Below are 16423 nucleotides of genomic sequence, written 5' to 3' on the forward strand. Positions count from 1 at the left end.
CTTTGGGAGTTGTATTTTGGATAGTCTTAAGTGGAAAGAAGCTGTAGGCAGGGAAGCCAGTTAGAAGAGCTAGGAGCCAGGTTGAGAAGCATTAAAGCCTTCAACCAAAGTGGTGAGTAGGGAGAAAGGATAGATGCCAGTGATGTTATAGAGATAAAAATGGCAAAGTTTGGCAACTGATTGGGTATATAGTAAGGAGGCTGAGATACTGGAGTTGAAAACCTCAGTAACTAGAAGGATGGTAGTACCATCACAGATTAAATTCTGTTTTGAATATGTTGAGATGAATATGCCCTCAGACATTTAATTGGAAATGTTCAAGATGCAGTTGGTAATGCAAGACTATATATAATTCAGGAAAGAGGCACTAAGCCTGAACGTATATAGATCTGGGATTCATCAGAATAGAAATGATTGTTAGATCCATGGAAAGTGATCAAGGGGAACAATATAAAATAAGACAAGAAAGAGTGGAATTATGGAAGGCTTTTATAGAAAGTCAAGCTGAGAAGCTTGTATTTTATCTTAGAGGCAATAGGGAGCCATGTAAAATTGGGAAGCTGGAGGGATGAAGGAGATACTATAACCTTATCATGCTATAGGTGAATAACTTGTCAGCTCTTTGGAAAATTAATCAGATAGAATTAAAGCAAAGACACCAGTTGCAAGATTACTGAAATGGTCTAGGTAAGAGTAAAGAGGGCTTGAATAATAGGTAGTAGCTATGTAAGTGAAGAAAAGGGAACAAATTCAAAATGTACTTCAGAGTTAGGTTTGAGGAGACCTGGCCACTGATTGGAAAAAGAAGCTAAGAAAATGGAAAGAGGCAAGAATGGCTTCAAAATAGAAAAGTGCAAAGTGGGAAGAATGGTGGTATCCACAAAAATGCAGATGTTTAAAGGAAATAGTCATTTGAAAAAGTTTATTTGCTGTTTGTAGAGTCAAAAGAAATAACATAATGAAAAAAAAATTTAAATAAAATAAAATAAACCCATATCTTATTCATAGAGTCAGAGAATGTTAGAGCTAGATGGAACTTTAAGTGTTGTTCAGTTGTTTCCATTGTGTCCAACTCTTCATGACCCCATCTGGGATTTTCTTGGCAGAAATCCTGGGGTGATTTGCCATTTCCTTCTCCAGCTCATTTTACAAATGAGAAAACTAACAAAGAAGATTTAAGTGTCTTGCCCATGGTCACACAACTACTAAGTATCTCAGACCACATTTGAACTCACATCCTCCTCACTCTAAGACCAGCACTTTTAAGGATAAAAAAATCCTCACAACCAGAAAAAGTGGCCTATCCAGTGTCATAAAGGCACTTAGTGGCAGAGCCAGGACTTAGACTCAGGTCTCCCAATTAGCTGACAAGCGTTCTTTCTACTACACTCACACTGTGTCAGTGAAAAAAAAATTCACCATTATACATGTTGCAGATACAAAGACCACGTTAGCACCCTGGATAACCTCAGAATCAGCCAGAGTCAGGACAAGCAAAAGTCTTTATTCTTAATCTCCAGCAGTAGAAGCAAAGGGGATGGATGCAGGATCTCTGCAACCTTACCTTTCTGTCTCCCGCCCAGAGTGAGACTGACTAGTCTCACTTCACCTCCTAATTCCTCCCACAATTCTCTGTATACACCAAACAATTAGGCCAGCACATGATAATGGGAAGGGCCATTTTCCAAGCATATTCTTATAGAGTATTATCCAATTGGTAATTAGCCTCAAGTGCTTGATTGTCCGACCTCAATGCATTGACTCAAGAGTTTCAGCCCTTTACATTTATGACAGAAACCATGTCATTAATTTCTCTATCCTAAAAGATGCTAGAAAGGAATAGTGCCTATTTATCATTAGCCCACACAAGGATATTTCATATCTGTTTAATACATATTTTAAATCATGAACTACCAAACAAGAGCAATTCTCCAAGTGGTAAAAAGCCATAAACAAACAAATCTCAAAAAAATTACAGAACTATCAAGAGCCATTAGAAATAATGATTGCTCCAAATACCTGATAAAAAGGGAAATGCAAATCAAAGCAATTCAACTTCTACTTCATACTCAACACATCAAAAAGATAAGAAAAGATGAAAACAGTCAATCTGGAGAGACTAAAGATAGACATATGAAAATATACTATTGGGAGAGCTAAGTATTGGTCTAACTATTCTGGAAAGCCATCTTAAAATATACCCTCCACCTTTGTTAAATGATTGAAATGTCTTTAACCTTTCATCCAGAGATCCTTTGCCAGGCCCCCTCAAGGCAGCCAAAGACAGGAATAGAGTTCCAATATTTATCAAAATATTAATAGCATTTTTTGTAGCAAAGAACCCAAAACAAAGTATTCGTTGATTGGAGAATGATTAAACAAACTAAATTCACCTTAAAAAAGAACAAATATAATTTAGAGAAATATGAAAAGACATACATGAACTCCTGCAAAAAGAAATAGGCAGAATCAGGAAAACAATATAAATAAAATACATACAGACTACAACAAGGTAAATAGAAAAAAATAATAAAATGAAGCTGAACACTATGAAATGAAAGTATAATTTTTAAGTTTGGCTCTATAGAAGAGTAAGTGACCTAACAATAAAGCAGTCAAAAGACATAAAGAAACAGATACTAAAAAAATTTCAAATTACTCCAAATCTCTAATAAAAAGAAAAGTGTAAATTAAAGCAATTCTCAGGTTTCACTTCAAACCAGACGGAAAGGTTCATTTATGCATCTCCCTCTCTTTACTGCAAAGGTAGGAGGGAGGGAGAACTATGAGTGTGGAATACTATATATGATGTTAGTCATAGTCTACAAATTTAAACTTTTTGAACTATTTTTTTTTTTTGCTTTTTTTAATCTTTATTACAAACCAAGGTACTATGAAAATGGAGAAAGCATAAAATCTAAAATCAATGTGAAATCAGAAAGTATATATTTAAAAAAAAAAAAAAAAAAGGAATGTGTTTGTATGTTAAATCATGAGTGCCTAACCATTTCCCCCCCAAAATCGAAAATATCAGAATTAAAAATGCTGACATCAAAATGAATGTTACGTACATACAGGCACATAAGCTCTAAGAGTAAAATCCCCAAATGTCACAAGGAAGGAGACACTACAACAGTCTGTATTCTCTTATCTGATACAAATTCTTAAGTAATCTCTAGGAAACAGAAATATAGCATTAATAAATGGCTAGGATTCTACATCATCTTTGAACAATAGAGGATGAAAAGGTAGTTCACATAATGGAAGAGCATAAAGAGAGTATACTAGTGCCAGAGGGTGCTTGAGATCACATAGTTCAGGCTAATCATTTTATGGACAAGAAAACAGACAGACTCAGAAAGGGAAACTAACTTACCCAAAGTAACACAACCTTATAAGTGACAGAGCTAGGACTAAAATCTTCCTAATTCCTATTCTATTTCCAATAAACCACACTGCTTTTCCACTAACAGAATAAAGTAAAAATGAACATTAGTAATAAGGAAGTCCCAGTTTCTCTACCCCTATTGCTTTTCAAACTATTTTAGCTAACAACTTTCATTTTTAAGTTTTCTGAATTTATTATTTATTTTCATCATTCTTTTTTTTAATTTTGTGTTCTAAATCCTCTTCTTCCCTACAACCCTTTTTCCAGCCACTGAGGTAGCAAGCAAAATGATACCAATTATATATGGGAAACCATGCAAAACATATTTCCATCTTTAGCTATTAACTTTTAAAATAACAGTTCATATTCATAAATGGATAGTTTTCAGGGAAAAAAAATCAAAGCTACTAACAGTCATATGAAAAAATGAAAATTAGGGGGCAGCTAGGTAGTACAGTGGATAGAGCACCAGTCCTGAAGACAGGAGGACCTGAGTTCAAATCTGGTCTCAGACACTTGACACTTCCTAGCTGTGTGACCTTAGGCAAGTCACTTAACCCTAATTGCCTCAGGAGGGAAAAAAGAGAGAGAAATGAAAATTAAAACAACTGAGATACCACCTTATACCCATTAGACTGGCTAACATGCTTTAAAAAAAAAAAAAATACTGGAGGGGCTGTGAAAAAATAGGCATAGCAATGCACAGCTGGTAGAACTATAAACTGACAACCATTCTGGAAAACAATTTGAAACTGTGTCCAAAGGACTATAAAACTATGCATATCCTTTAACCCAACCATACTACTACTAGATCTATATTCCAAAGAGATCAAAGGAAAAAGGGGAAAAAAAAAAAACTGTATTTACAAAAATACCATAATAGCTATTTTTGTGGGAGCTAAGAATTGAAATTTAAATAATTGTCCATCAATTAGGCAATGGCCAAACAAGTTGTGGAATGTAATTGTGATGTTGTATTGAGCTATATGAAATAAAAAGCAAGATGGTTTCAGAAAAACCCGGGAAGACTTATATGAACTGATGCAGAATAAAATGAGCCAAATCAGGAGAACATTACACACAGAAAGAGTAATGTGATGATCAACTGTGAAAGCTTAGCTACTCTTTCAAGACAATAATCCAAGACAATTCCAAAGGACCAATGATGAAAAAATACTATCCAACTCCAGAGAGAACTGGTATACTCTGAATGCAGATCAAAATATATTATTTGTTTTTCTTGCTTTTTCTTTTCTATATGGTTGACGTGGAAATGTTTTGTGTGATTTCTTATGTATTTCATACAACATAATGCATATCATACTTCTTACCTTCTCAATGAGTGGGGGAGAAATGGGAAGAATGGAGAGAATCTGTTACTGAAAATGAGATTTTTTTTTTTAAAAAAAGTTCATAGTGATGCTGAATGAAGCAAACAGAACCAGAAAAACATTGTATACAGCAACAAGAAGACTTTGTGGTGATCAACTATGATAAACTTGGTTCTTCTCAGCAATTCAGTGATCCAAAGCAAATTTCTTTTCTTTTTTTTTTTTTAATTATAGCTTTTTATTTACTAGATATATGCATAGTTAATCTTTCAGCATTGACAACTGTAAAACCTTTTGTTCCAATTTTTCCCCTCCTTCCACCCCTTCCCCCAGATGACAGGTTGACCAATACATGGTAAAAATGTTAAATACAATATACATATGCATGTCCATACAGTTATTTTACTGTACAAAAAGAATTGGACTTTGAAATAGCGTACAATTAACCTGTGAAGGAAATAAAAAATGCAGGCCAACAAAAATAGAGGGATTGGGAATTCTATGTAGTGGTTCATTGTTATGATTCTTATAAGGTACTAAGACAGTGGAATTGATAGAGACAATAATTATCTAATTTAGCATGGTTCAGTATGATTGACCTGATCCTACAAGGAGATGTTATGGGCCAGAACTTGAAACTAGGTGAAAAGGATGAAGAATCAAATAAGAATGGAGTTAAGTACAATTCTGAGTATGGCACTTCACAGCAGGATCATTTCTCATCCCCTGACCTACCTTCCTTCATGGGTGGTAGGAAGAAGGAGGAGGGGAAGGAGCAGTGACACAGTCAGTGTCACCTATGAAGCAGCCTATGAAAAGATTACAAAAGGCATTGGTTAAGGCTAAGAGAGAAGGACAGGATGTATCTCATTTTAAAATAAATGCATACCCTGTGATTGAAGAGCTTGACTCTTCAGGTCAAAAAAGGTGAAGATACACTCCTTTTGATTTGGAAAAAATTAAGAATTTAAAAAAAGGTTGCACTCTTTATGGGACTACATCGTCATGTACATGTTAAGATGTTACTAGATAATTTGTCTTATGAAATCCTAACCCCTAGTGACTGGAAATCCATAGCAAGGACATGTTTAGAACCTGGACAAAACTTGTTTTTGCTTTAAGTGTATCATGAATTCTGTAGGATTCAAGCCCAATGCAATAGGCAAACAGGAGTTAATGTACAAATCACTTTTGACCAACTAACAGGTGAAGGTCAGTATGAAGAGAACTCAGAACAGATTAATTACCCCACAATAGCTTATGAACATATCACCACTGCTGCAACAAAAGCTTGGAGTTCACTCCCTGGACAAAAAGATTGAGGGGAAGCCTTCACAAAAATAGAGCAAGGTCCCAATGAATCCTTTGCATATTTTGTGGAATGTCAGCAAACAGCTCTCACAAGAACCATTGGAGAAAATGCAGCTACAGAAATGCAGCTAAAGAATACAGAAATGAAGCAGACATCTGGCTAAAGAAAATGCCAGTGAGGTTTACAGAAGAATTATATGGGGACTACACAAAAATGCTCCTTTAGAGGAGATCATAAGACACTGTGCCACAGTGGGCACAAATGCTATACCCAGACTATGATGAACATGGGAAGACAGGTTCCCTCTTGGCAAGGGACTTCTAAAGAAACTCATCGATGTTTTCAGTGTGGAAAAATAGGACATCTGAGAACTCAGTTTAGATACAAAGATAGAGGGAAAGGACAGGGTGAGAGAAGACCTAAAACCCTATGTCCAAAATGCCACAAGGGCTTCCACTGGGCCTCAGAATGTAGATTGACCCAGGGAAAGAGAGGCAGGGCCCAGCCCCAAGATATCATACAAAAGACAGGTGGGACATGATGGCAGCTGAATTTACACCCAGAGGGTCTTTAGAAGTTCAGGACTCTGATGTGCTCTATCAGCCAAAAAGCAATCAGATGGCAGAAAGGGATTACAACTGAGGAAAATACAGGCTTTTTAAACCAACAGGGCAGTGTCCCGTGCAAACAGTTTCAATGCAATTGCCAAGTGATGAGGAGAGATCTAGAAAGTGATAAATAGAAGGGAATTAGATAGATTAACTGCTTGGGATAAAGATGGAAAAGGAAACAGATGGGTGGCAGTAAACACCTGGAGAGGGAAAGAAAAAGAGAAAAATCTGGAAACAAAGGAGAACTAAGAACAAAATCTGCAGGAATCATTGGATTCCCTCGCACAAGGTAAGACTGTTTCAGGACTTGAAAACCAGCAGGAATCATTGGATTCCCTAACACAAGATGAGACTATTGCAGGACTTCAAAACCTGCAGGAATTATTGGATTCCTGGCACATGAACTAATGGACAATAGATTCCTTTTGGACTATTTCTAGGACTTATGGACATGTATAATTCCCCATGTTGACTCATGTTATTTGTTACATCACTACTAGCCTATGTTATGTTGCTATGTGCTTATGTAATTTGTGTAATTATGTGTAATACCACCTATATTGATGGATTTATGTATACTTGTTTCAAGTGAGCCACTTCAGAAACCTGCTAATCTGATTTGACTTCCCATTTGAGCTCCCAGAAGCTCGCCAAGAAACCTGCTCCAAGAGAACATTACATTTTAGAGAATAATATTATAGTTCATATTCACTTCCCAGTATTCTTTCTCTGAGTGTAGCTATTTCAGTTTATTACTGCTCTAATGGAACTGATTTGGTTCATCTCATTGTTGAAGAAAACCACACCCATCAGAACTGATCATCATATAGTATTGCTGTTGAAGTACATAATGATCTCCTGGTCCTGCTCATTTCACTCAGCATCAGTTCATGTAAGTCTCTCCAAGCCTTTCTGAAATCATCCTGCTGGCCATTTCTTACAGAACAATAATATTCCATAACATTCATATACCACAATTTATTCAACCATTCTCCAATGATGGGCATCCACTCAGTTTCCAGTTTCTGACCAACAAAGAGAGATGCCACAAACATTCTTGCATATAAACGTCCCTTTCCCTTATACAAGGCAATTTCAATAAACTCTGAATGGACATCATCTGCATCCAGAGAGAGAACTTTTTTTCCCCTGTTTTTTTTCCCCCATGGCTCTTTCTTTTTGCTATGATTCTTATCTCTCAACACAACTCATATGTAAATATGTAAAAAAAAAAAAAAAAATGAATGTACATGAATATAAAGTGAAGGGGGAAAAAACAGTTCACAACTATTACATAAATGTTATGAGTTTTCTCACTTAGCTTAACTGTTAAATTGAGTTCAATCCAATACGTTTTAAGTAGAAACTTATACTTTATAAACTTGCTCATCTTAAAATACCTTACAATTTGCAAATTATAACCTATTAAGTGACTTATATTTATTATTTCACTTAACTAACAAGTAGAAGTGGTCACTTTTTCTTGAAGGGTGAGGAAATGGTGGCTGAAAGACATTATATGACTTCAAGGTCATGTCATTTGATAGTAAATGACTGAATCAACAGACCCTAGATCTTCTTTTTACTCTTCCATACAAGCTACTACTTGTAACCTCTGCTCTATCGACATGTATCATCTATGGCAAGGTAAAATCTCTCCAGTCTTCTTTTCTTATCTAACAAACTTAGAAGTCGGACTACATGGATCCTAATTCCTGACAGCTATAACTTTTATATTCTGATGTTCCACATGGAGTTTGAAATTATGAGACATTCTAAAAAATACTAGGAGTAAAATGGACTGTATTAGTTACAGTTGTATTTATGATCATTTAGAGAGATGATGATACAGATGATAAGCCATGACTAACACTATGAGACAAGTTATATATAAAGACATCAACAAATCTCCAGGAGTTATTTTTATAGACACCAAATCTAGAGTACTTAGCTCATGTTCAAACAGACAGGCTTTTTTTTTTTTCCTATTTTGTTCCCTCTCTTAATTATTATTTCCTATTTCTACTTGCCTACAAAAATTAAGATACCTTCTAGCTCTTCAAGAGAATATTAATCATTGCCTTCAATCTATCTTACTAATTCATGACTTTTCAAGTTTATATTTTTAAATTCCATGCAAAAAGAAAAAAATCTATCCTGGAGAAGCTAGTTGATGAAACAAGTAACTCCTTGGAATATGGAAGCTGGGATATCAGTCCCAGCCTAACACACACACACACAGAAAGGGAAAAGCCAAATTATCTTAAAACATACATATACATATATATGCTTTTGATTTTTATCTACTTTGATTACATTTCATTAGATTAGAAAGAAAATGCCTAAATCCTCTAAAAACCAATCTGTGGCTGCATTATTCTCTTGAGTATTGGGAATTGGAAATCTGAAACATTCCAAAATTAGGAGCAAAAGCTTTGAGGTCAAGGACTGCTTCATTTTTGTCTCTGAATATGAATGATTAGTACAGTTCCTTACACATTGTAAGCACTTAAAAAATACTGAGCAAGCAATCTCTACTTTAAACGGCCCATCATTATAAATTCAACTTGCCCAAAACAATGCACAATCTTTTCCCCAAATCTGTCCTTTCTCCCAACTTTTCTTGATGGTACTACCACCCTTTAAGTCACTCAGGCTTGAAACCTGAAGTCATCTTTGACATTCCTTTACCTTTATTCCACATACCACATCAAGTTAGTTTTATTCAACTGAAATTGTTCTCTCTAAAGTTACTAATTATCACTTGAAATCACCTTGATCCCAAAACTCTTTGACATCATCTATTACTATTTCTTCTGTTCACCCAGTCTCTGACAAAAGTGGCCCTTTCCTAAACAAAGGTAAATCCTCTAATACATTTAATTATTTTTTCCTTCTTTGTACTTCTCTCTCTCTCTCTCTTTGTATGTAGGTATACATATCCCTCTTCGATCTTCCTTTCTTCCTCTTTTTTCTCCTCTTCCCTCCTCCTTCTCTTATCTTCAAGTGATCACTATATATATTGCCCTCAATCTCCCTCATCCATGGAAAAACCTTCACTAGATGGTATCTCACATTTCTCTAGTTTTCTTATCCAAACTTCTTTTTAAAATTACCTATACTGTTTCCACTTCCTCACTCATTCACTCCTCAAACCTTTGCAATTAGCTTCCAACATCGTCAGTCAGCTAAAGCTGATTTCTCCAAAGTTACCCAAGATGTCTTAATGGCCAAATGTAATGGTCTTTTCTCAGTCATCATCTTCACTGATTTACCTGCATAATTTTACAATGGTGACTTCTGTCTCCTAGATACTCTCTGCACTCTCCTGGTTCTTTTTCCCCCTAGTCTTCTTTGCTGCTTCATCAACCACATCCTGCCCACTAAGTTGGGGTACTCCCCAAGACTTAGTGCTAAGCCCTCTACAATTTCTCTTTCAGTAAGCTAAATAACTTTTATGGGCTTAACTATCCTTTCCTCCATATCTGAGCTTCAGAGCCACATTACCATCTGCCCACTAGATATTTCTAAGTAGGTCTCCTATAACAGGGATGGGAAATGTCTGGTCCACAGACCATATAAGATCTGAAAAATCATTCCCTGCCAAGACAACTGTAGAGGACAACAACCTCCCACTGCTTGAGTTCTTTAAGTTGATAATTTCGTATGGCCCATGAATGATGTTATAAACTGCAAATAGCCATTGGCAGAAAAAGGTTCCCCACCTCTGTCTTATAAGCATCTTAAAACTCAACTTATTTAAATTGACTTCATTATCTTTCCCCAAAAACTCTCCTTTCTTTAAAACATCTCTATTTCTGTTAGATACCACCATCCTTCCAATCTTCCAGGTTTAGAATCTCAACATTATCCTCAAGCCCTTATACTCCTTCATCCCACATATTCAATCAATTGGCAAATCTTGCCATTTCTCTATCCACATCTCTTGCATTCAATCTCTTCTCTACTCATAAAGCATTTTAATGTCTTCAAAGGGTACTGAGGGAGTTAAAAAAAAAAAAAAAAACAGAGGGCCTGGTTTACCAAGGAAACACAGAAACATGGAGAAAAGGGGGGAGGGAGGAATGGGTGTCAGATAAACTTCACTGCTACCTGAAACAAATAAAGGAGGACTGGAAACATATACACACAAACCTAACAATTTGGTGAATGCTAATTAAGCAAGGAAACAAATGGGAGGAATTTCCACTGAAGGAGGAGAGTAATATTGGGGCAGGAATAAATAACAAGCAAAACCAATTTCTGAATCCTGAGGACAGAGGAAGAGAATGAGGAAGAGTTTGTGTTTACTTGACTATGAATATTTGTTACAAGGTTTTTGTTTTGTTTTATTCTTTTTTTGAAGAAAGTTCATTTACCTTCACCTAACACTTTTCCTGATCCAGTCTCCCAGGAAGTGGTTAGTAATTTTAAATTTGTATTGATTTTATTCATACTTATGTAGTGTATAAACTTCCCCTCAATAGAATATTCATTGAAGATAGGGACTCTTTCACTTTTATTTTGTATTCTTCAATTACAAGCACACAGTGTTTAAATCAGTACTTGCTGAACTAACAAGTCCTCACAACTTCACTTTTCCAACATCTCTCATGTCAGTCTTTTCTGATCAACTCTTACTGCTACCACTCTAGTTTGAAGCATCTTTTGCCTGTATTACTGTAATAAACTCCTAACTTGTTTTCCTATCTGTAGTCTCTCCCCTATCAAAGTCATCCTTCATGTAGCAGCCAAAATACTCTTCCTAATAAATACCTTAGTTCAAAAACCTTCAATAGCTCCCTATTGTCTACAGAATAAAACCCAACAAAAAATTTTGTCACTGAATACCTTCCACAGTATAGAGCCACTCTACTTTTCTAGTCTTATTTTACTCTATTCCTTTTCATCCAATCTACTTTCCAATCAGAATGAACTATTAGCTATTACCTGAAGTCATCCTGTCCTTTCTCACTTCCATATTTGGAATGTATTCCTTCCATATAAGTCCTGCTGAAATAATGACTGACAAGGTAACACCATAAGGACTGTAAAGCAGAAATGAAAGAGGAAAAAGAGGGGAGAGAGGAAGGGAGAAAGAAACGGAGACAAAGAAACATAAATAAAAATTTTACATATATATAAAATCTCTTCCTTCAAGGCCTATCTTAGGCACCATCTTCTTCATCAAGCCTTTTCCTCCTCCATCCTTAAATCCTTTCCATTCTTATATTTCCCTGGAAAACCTTGCCTGGATCACTCTTTTGATGTTACTGTACTAACTTGTACTACTACATTTATCTCAATCTAAGTCTTATTCAACCATTGTCATATCTATCTTCAGACTCTCCACTGCCCACAGTGCACAGATGATGCTTAATGAGTAAAGTGTTTAATTGTTGTAATGAACATAACACAAGAAGTCATTATAGTTCATTTCATAGCTTCTAATATATTTACTTTTGATACAACTTATTGTTGTAAGAATTATAAAATTTAAAGCCAGAAGTGAACTAAGAGATAAACTACTCATTATACATACCAGTAAACTAACACCCAAGAAAGACAGAACAAACAAGCCAATCATGCAGTTTAAAAGTAGCAGAGGAAGGAATTCAATAGAGTTTCACTCACTTTAAACCTAGTCATCTCTCTAACACATTACAATTTTAGTAAGCCATTTGAATATTAACGAATAAGTGTATGACCAGGAACTATATATTATTTCCAATATAAGAGGCAAACATCCATCATCTAATAAATCCCAATGCCTCAACATTAGACAAACAGGCAAAAAGTATACATTACTGTTTTACAAATAGCTATTTGTCATCTTAATCCTAAAATAGAATGCTTTAGCAAAAGATGTACCTTCTAATTAACCTCTCAACAATTTAACACCTTAAGAAAAATAAGATACTTATGACCAAGTAGGATTTATACCAGAAATGAAGGGCTGGTTCAATACTAGCAAAACTATTGGTATAATTGACTATATCAATAACCAAATTAACAGAAATCATATAATTATATCAACAAATGCAGAAAAAGCATTTGACAATATCCAATACCCATTCTTATTAAAAATACTAAAGAAGATAGGAATAAATGTAGTTTTCCTTAAAATTATCAGCATCAAAAGTAATGGGGATAAACTATAACCATTTCCAATAAGAAATGGGATGAAGCAAAGTTGCCCACTATCACCATTATTATAAATGTTAGCATTAACAATAAGAGAAGAAAAAGAAATTGAAGTAATTAGAATAGGTAACAAGGAAACAAAATTATCACTCTTTGCAGATGACATGATGCTATACTTACAGAATCCTAGAGAATCAAGTAAAAACTACCAGAAACAGTTAACGTTAGCAAAGTTGCAGGTTACAGAATAAATCTACAGAAATCATCAGCATTTCTATATGTTACCAACAAAGTCCAATAGCAAGAGATAGAAAGAGAAATTCCACTTAAAATAACTGTAGATTAAATATAAAATATTTGAGAATCTACCTGCCAAGACAAAGCCAGGAAGTATATGAACACAATTACAGTGTTCTCCACACTGTACAGTGTGCTCTCCACACAAATTAAGTTAGATCTAAACAACTGGAAGAAAATCAAGTACTCATTGGTAGGCCAAGGTAATATAATAAAAATGACAATTCCATCTAAATTCATCTACTTATTCAATGCCATACCAATCAAACTGCCAAGAAATTACTTCACAGAGCTAAAAAAATTTAATAACAAAATTCATTTACAAGAACAAAAGGTCAAAAATTTCAAGAGAATTAATTTTAAAAATGCAAATGAAAGTGGTTTAGCTATACTAGACCTAAGACTACATTAAGCAGTCATCATAAACATTTGGTACTGGCTAAGAAATAGAGTAGTTGATCAGTGGAAAAGATTAGGCTCACATGAAATAATAGTCATTGATAATGTTGGGAAAATTAGAAAATAGTATAGCAGAAACTAGGCACTGACTAATACCTAGCACTGTATACTAAGATAAGGTTGAAATAGGTTCATAATTGAGACAAAAGGATAATACAATAAGCAAATTAGGAAAACAAGGGATAGTCTATCTCTCAGATATGTGGAGAAGGAAGGAATCTATGGCCAAAGAATTAGAGAACATTATGAAATGAAATTGTGAAATATATTAAATTTACAAATTTTTATATAAACAAGACCAATGCAGCCAAGATTAGAAGGGAAGCAGAAAACTGGGGGGAAATTTTTATATCCAAAGGTTCTAATAAAGGCCTCATTTCTAAAATATATAGAAAATTGATTCAAATTTATAAGACTACATGCCATTCTTTAGTTGACAAATGGTCAAAGGATATAAATAGACAATTTTCAGATGAAAAAATTAAAGTCATTTCTAGTCAAATGAAAAAATGCTCTAAATCACTATTGATTAGAGAAATGTAAATTAAAACAATTCTGAAGTAATTCTGAGATTGGCTAAAATGATAGGAAAAGATAATGATAAACGTTGGAGGGAATATGGGAAAACTGGGACACAAACAGATTGTTGGTGGAGTTGTAAACTGATCCAACCATTGTGGAAAACAATTTGAAACCATAACAAAAAGGCTATCAAACTGCATATTCTTTGATCCAGCAATGGCTCTACTTGGCCAAAGAAATCATAAAAAAGGGAAAAGCACTCACACATGCAAAAATGTTTATAGCAGCAGTTTAGCAAGGAATTAAAAACTGGGTGGATGCCCATCAATTGGGGAATATGTGAATAAGTTGTGGTATATAAATATATTGGATTTATATAAGAAATACTAGAATATGTGCACATGTTTAGTCTATATTGGATTACTTGCTGTCTAGGAGAGTGGGGTAGGACATAAGGTTTTGCAAGGATGAATGTTGAAAATTATCTTTGCATGTATTTTGAAAATAAAAGGCTATTATGAAAAAAATAAGATACTAAGACATTATAAAATGATTAACTTTGTTATATATTTACATAATCAATTACAAAACTTTACTTTTTACTTTTAACTTGTCATCTCTAATGTTTTCAAAGTTTTAGCCATGAACCAGCTATATAAAGACAGAAATGGTAAAATTAAAGAAGTAATGGTGTTTTGCTTCCAATACTTGTTTTTCCTGGGATGAGGTGAAGGGGACAACCGTCTCTCCAGGGTCACTTAGCTAATAAGCAGTAGAGCCAGTATTGAAGCATAAGAACATTACTTCTCTCAAAATGCTTTTTTATTGAATTTATTTTGTCTCTGTATAATTCACAAGGATTTTGGAAAATAATGGCTGTTTGACTCCCTTAAGAATAGATGGGTCTAGAATGAGGTTCTGCTTTCTTTGATGTATTTTTCTTTCTTATTTATTTTCCCACTGCTCAACAAAGCCAGTTTTAAACAAAAAGAACATAAGAAAGAGAGACCTTTTATCCCAAAGGGCCAGGAAAAGGTTGTACTTTCACAACCACAAACCAGAATCCAGGTCTGCTTCCTCCACCCCAAGAGGTTTAACACAATAAAAATAAACACTCCATTTTTTTAGTTTCCACCTACAGCATCAAAGTTCTTATCAGAAGAACACACACTGTCCTTAATCCATATTCCACCTACATCTCACTCCTAGTAAATGGGTTGACTTTGCTGCAGCTAGAAAAATCACAGAATCACTGTTCTAGAATGTGAGAGCTAGAAGAGAACTTAGAAGACAAAATGTTAGAATAGAAGAGGCCTTAGAACCTGGAAGGTAGAGTTCAATAAAGCCTTGGAACATAAAATGTTATAAATTAATGAGACTTGATCTAAATTTCCTCATTTCACAGAGCAGAAAATTAGGGTCAGAGAAGAAAAATGGCTGGCAGAAGTAAGATTAGAATACTGGCCTCATGACTTGTAGCCCTGTGATCTTTAATTATCAGCAACTAATTACAAAAACTTGTTTCCTCCAGTGCTAGCAAAAAGTAGGCATTAAATAATTATCTATTAAATTGGAGAAAAAAAAATTACGTAGAATAATAAGAAACAAAAGAATGTTGAATTAGCCCTCCTGCTCATTTTCTCATTGCTAGATGTTCTGATATAATTCATCTTCTCTTCCCTAGATCCATAAATGTGTCAAGTTGCTTCCAACTCACTTAAGAATACTTCCTTCAATGACTTATAACCCACTTCCTTCACCTGATGCATTGAAGCAAGTTTTGAGGCATCACCACAATTAATGTTAGACTACAGTACAGTTTCCGGCAATGTGTTTGGGCTATCAGTTAAATTACTTTACATTAACCACATTCCAATCCACAGGGATCATTTCAACATTAAATAAGATTTAAACATATCTGTCTAAGCTTTGCTAGCAATTAATTCCCCAGCAGGTCAGATATAACTTTCAGGAGCTTTCCAGGGTGCTAACTTTACGACATCTTAGAATCAAAGCATTCTAAAATATTAACAGGGATCCTAGTTTCATGAGTGTAAAGGACTTCAGAAAGCCCCACATGAAGCACAAATTCCCAACAACTGACTATGCAATGTCTATAGACCTCCAGGAATGAAGCTCACTTAATACTCAAGGCAACCTGTTCCACTGCCACACAGTTTTAAAATACTTCTTTATATTGGGTTGTAATTTGTTTCTCAGGAATAAGCCTCCTAAACTTTAATCCAGGGTCCTCGCTTCTACTTCTATATAGTTTCCTATACTTTTAAAGTTCCTAAAGATCTGGAATTTAAACATATTAAGAATGTCACAGGGCTTCCAGATAGGGACTCCCTAATAA

General features: G+C 34.8%; 1 protein-coding gene across 5 annotated transcripts in view; it reads right to left on the bottom strand.

The window, feature by feature from the left end:
• Window positions 1–16423, bottom strand: part of DENND1A (DENN domain containing 1A) — a 701497-nt gene that overhangs the window by 677185 nt on the left and 7889 nt on the right. The gene's annotated exons all lie outside the window — the stretch shown is intronic.

This window comes from Sminthopsis crassicaudata, chromosome 2 (genome assembly GCF_048593235.1).
Source record: "Sminthopsis crassicaudata isolate SCR6 chromosome 2, ASM4859323v1, whole genome shotgun sequence".
Taxonomy (NCBI): Eukaryota; Metazoa; Chordata; class Mammalia; order Dasyuromorphia; family Dasyuridae; genus Sminthopsis; species Sminthopsis crassicaudata.